Raw genomic sequence first — 5,285 nt, 5'->3', positions numbered from 1 at the left:
GAATGAAAGGTTAACCCTGGACCCTGCCATTGCGCATAGGAATTAGAAATCTGGATTTAACTTTAATACTAGATTAACTTTTATGGCGCTCTTTGTTTTATTTATTTCCAAACCAAAATGATACGACCAAAATTCTTTACTGTGTGTAATCATCGTGTTTACCTTTCGAGGATCAAAACAAATGCGACCGTGTATCTCATTAATAATTATTGTCAAGTAGTTCATGTAGTACTACGCGCTTGTGAGAACAATTATTTTGTAATTACTATCGTCTTAATTATGTATTTAATGCATTTTATTTCTTTTCGTGATACTTCTTTTAAGTGTTTTGATAATTATTTCCACTATTCTGTACAATAACCTTTTGCGTATGCGCGTTTTCGCCACCGGGAGATTTGACAGGCCGTGCGACGCCATTCCGTGACAAACGCTGGCAAGAAATGTTTCTCTTCAAGCGTTGTATTGATTCTGGGTCATTTTAAAATCAATATGGTGGATATGCAGAAGCAATAGACATTAGAGTAGCTATCATGGCTTGATATTTGAGCCCATCAAGTCCCCCAAATGCCGAAAAAAGTTATTAGAAACCAAGCAGTTCAGACCATAGACGCTATATATAGGTATGTGGTTTTACCATGGGTTCAGGGTGCACAACCCCCTGGCTAGGGAATAAATAAATCGTATTGTATTAAAACCTACCCCTGGCTTGGCGCATACTATAGCCCGGGGATCCAGGGGCTCTGCCCCTTGGATACATCTAGCGTATACATCCTACGGGATTAAGGTTAGGTTGGTTTATTGGTTAGGACGTATTTTACGATTACCGCAGGGATTTGGATTATGTGAAATCCCGTAGATTTTACCGAAGATGGGTCTGATTCCTGTTGAGTTTTAAGAAAGTTAGCGCGTCGGTCCGTAGACTTTCAAAGACTTCCGTAGAGTTTCACCAACAAATTTTAAGCGTTTTCTTTGTGCTGGTTTTACGCATTTCCGTTCTATATTCTTATTTCAGCCTGTTTTACCCCGTAATTTCCCTGATCTACTTCATGCTCTCCCCTTATCAAATCACATCAAGATTATCGGCTGGTGAATGCGACAGAAATGATCATCAGATTCGTTCTCGTCACACGAGGCATTTTTCATCTCACAAAATCCAATCTTCCTTCAGGTAACTGTTTATCTTATCTAGCATAGCATGGATTGGCCCATGATATTTTTATCATTCATAGCATTATTATATCTAGGGATTCCATAAGTATATAACACTGACCTGACTTTATATTTATCTTACTGAAGTGCTTTACAAATCAATGAGCTAAATTAAGTGTTATGGCAATATTATGTACACTATAATAGGTTATTGTAAGAATTATATATAACGAATACTACGTTCTATAACGATAATCTTTTTTTATCATACTATACGGCAATCTGAATTCCATTACTATTGAAAATATGAAACAGGCAATTAAGAAATGACAAATAAAGTTTATGTTTGTGGCCATTTGTACTGAAAGGGGACACTCTAACAAAAAATGACAACTACTTTTGAGTAAATTAACTAGGTAAAGTGAAAGTCAACTTAGTTAATTTATAAAAGTGTACATTCAGTGACTTTAGTCAGCAAATACCAATAATCCCCCAGCAGATATATTTTGAAAAGATAATACTAATAGTCCTCCCTAGTGATTTGTTGCCATAGAAAGAACCAGGCCAAGTTCTATCTTGTAAAGTTTTCTAGGTGGTGATGTGGGTCTTTGCCAGAGCGCAAAACATCTTTTGTCAGAGGCCACAGGGAATGCTTCATGCAATCCTATTATTTGGCCATTAGTATTTTTGTTATTGAATCATTAAGAGAACCATTGCTTGCATAAGATATATTCTCTGTTTCGAGTGATGTAGAACCTAAAATGAAAATTATGCAGCAGCTTGTCCGTTTTCTAATATCAATTTGGTTTTGAAGTCCTTTTTAGCAATAACGTACAATAATGGCGCTGTTGATATTGGGATGCTACATCTCTTGACTTAGCAGACGGAAGTTAAGTAATGTGTGGAAATCGAATTCTTAATTAAAATTATTTCTATGGATATTTATATATATTTTTATATAATTCCTCCTAAATATAACCTTAAGTCTGTCTCCGTCTTTCAGAGGAAAATTCAAGTGTTTTGGTCATATACTGAAAACTGCAAGGGTCGTTTCTTATGTAATAATAGGTTGATAGTCTGTATTATGCTTTCTGAGTAGAGGACAGATGTTCCGAGACACGGCTAGCTGACCGCGTTCCAAAAACTCGGTGCTTTTGAAATTCGCTCCTGTGCGTGTATAACAAGGCTGGACCAAAGACCAGGTGCCTCTCACATTGATAAGTAGTCCCGTTGAAATATACAAAGGAATTTATCTTACAGATCCCAAGCATGGTGGAAAATAGTCAACAGGCCGGATTTGTTTGGCAAGACCTGCCAGCAACTAAATAACACCTGCAATATATGTTTAGACATTTTGAGACTGGGTTATATAAATAAGTATCTATATTAATAATTTACATGTAATATTCAGTGACATACACCTATTGTTACTTGTAAATATTTTATTCTGATTTTCAGAGACCGTGTGTTAGAAACAAACTTAGACATATGGAAAGCAGAAGTCATCACATTTTTTGAGGGACTATAAAAAAAAAAAAAACTTCTAAACAAGAATGTTTGTGTGTGTTTGAGTTTTCAAAGAAATCTCGATTAAAATAATATTCTAACGATCAAAAGGAGAATAAGGGGATGGAAACAAGTGTTAGGTTACATGTCATAATTGCATTAGATTGCATTAGATTCTGCTGTAGATACAAATTAATTTGTGTTAGAAGAGAATCACATTTATACCAAGTAATCAGGTTTCTAGACCTGTATGTGAAGGTTTGTGGATGCGAAGGGTATAATATACTGCCATGAATGCCATGAAACGTAAAATTTGAATATACACAGCTTGCTTAGAATATGTGAAATTTTAGAAATGATTTATAATTTAAGATTACTCAAACGGCCTCGTGTGTGTTCTGCACTGCAATCGCGGAGACAACAAGGATTAACCGAAGGCATATGTGCACGCACACACACACACACACACACACACACAAACACACACACACACATCTATCTGTCTATCTATCTATATTACATTAATACATACATACATACATACATACATACACACACACACACACACACACATACATACATACATACATACATACATACATACATACATATATATATATGTATGAATATATAGATAGATATGCATGTGTGTGTGTGCCTAAATATATGTGCTTGTGCGTGTGTATGTGTATGTGTGTGTATGTATATGTGTGTGTGTATGTATGTATGCTTGTGGGGCAAAGCCCACGGGACACCCACCGGTGGACTGTGGGTCCTGCAGCTTGATAAGAGGGGGTGACTGCCCAAGGTTTTAACCTCATGATGAGAATGGAGCTGGCTGCTCTCTCGAAAGGGAGATCTGGTAGCCAGTGTGGGTGGCTACACCTATTACTAGTCGTGCCACTGCAATAGTCACCCTCTCCAGGTGGCAGGCATAGTCATCTCCAGCAAACTTAAGCCATCGGTAGAAGAGGTTACTCTAATTGATGAGCGTATAATGGCACTGAAACTGATTGATTACTTAAAATTATCTACTGTCTTTAGCGGCGAATACCTTGTTGGATGTTAGAATACCTAAAACAATATGTCTTATAAATGAAAATAAATAACAATAAACATTATATTAAGAAAATGTTCTAAATGTTTAATATTATTGCATAAATATTATACATAATTAAATTTCATTATGAATATTAGTGTCCCTTAGGAACTAATTAGACCTATGCCACAAGCTTCCTCCAACATATTTTTCAGTGTATATGGGGGGAGACAAGTACATATGTCTTTGGTCTGAGAATGTTGCACATCTTTTCAGTACATGTGCGACCGATAATGGCTCTTAGCATCTCTCACACTTCTTCTAGCCATCATCGCCTATGAGTCAGTCTTGTGTGCCTGATTCTTAATCTTATTAACACAACTACTTGTCGGTTGGGATGGACGCTGGTCACCCAACTGCCTAGGTCATCTCTAATCTCTCGCGGTTTGTTTCTAGATGTATGCCCTTATTGTTCCCTCCATTTATTGCGTAGACAACTTCTGATGCTGGGTTTTAAGTCGGTGTGTGGGAGAGGAAAACGAACATCACAGGGCTGAGCGGCAGCTGCCGTGGCCTTCTAATCAGCTCGTTCATTCCCACTGATACCTACATTCGCCGGTACCCAACGCAGTGTTATCTTTTAACGTGCTGACGTCGAAGCAAGCCAATCTTGACCCTCCCTCACCACTGGATGTGATGAGTTTAAGCTATTGATTGCTGGCTAGTCACTATGAGAATCGCAATATATTAAAAAAAAATATATATTTGTAAGATCTCTAGTCATTTTGACTGTTGGAAGTATGGCATGTAACTCTGAAGTGAAGATCGAGGCTGCTGAAGAGAGACTGGCATCTTATTCCTGCTCACTGCTGCAAAGCCCAGAAATGTTCAGATTTCGAATCAACTATACATATTGCATCTGATCCTTGGTACTTAGAAGTGTGTTGAAGAAATCTTTCCCTAACCTCTGGTTCGGACCTCTCCCCCTTCCCTATTCCAACCAATTCCAGCTCGACTTGATTGGTCCAAGGAGGATACCTTGGTGAGATTTAAATTGATATCTTCCACAAGATTCCTCCTTCTCCTTCCATAGGATCGGCTATCCTCAAAGGAGCTGAAAACCTACCTGGATGTAGGAGATCCCAGAATACTTTGTAGTCTTATGTAGTAATTCAGGTTCAGTAGTCCTGGTGCAATGAAAGATGTGGTTCTCCACTCTCAGCATACAGGGACTCTACAGGTGAAGACCTGAAATCCCCTATACAGATTTTGAGAGCTTCATTATGAACTGAATCCAATACCCAGAGAACAGTGGGAGTTGCAGATGAATAAGCCTAACATCCATGTTCAAGTTTGCTACGAATAAGTGTTGTGTGGTGCATCCCAAAATAGGTGTGAAGCGTTTTGGTAGCATTCATCTTTAATTGATTTATGTGAGGCACCTATGTAAGTCTTGAGTCAAAAATTAGACCCAAGTACTTCATCTTTTGGAAAAAAGCAGTGGGTTTGCTCCTAAAGAGAGGGAAGGATGGAACTTTCCTCTTTTGTGGAAATGCATAGACATGGTCTTGCTTAGAGAAAATTTGACCCC

This window comes from Penaeus chinensis, chromosome 8, assembly GCF_019202785.1.
Source record: "Penaeus chinensis breed Huanghai No. 1 chromosome 8, ASM1920278v2, whole genome shotgun sequence".
NCBI classification, from domain to species: Eukaryota; Metazoa; Arthropoda; class Malacostraca; order Decapoda; family Penaeidae; genus Penaeus; species Penaeus chinensis.
The sequence above is the reverse complement of the archived record's forward strand: the minus strand, read 5'-3'. Positions refer to the sequence as shown.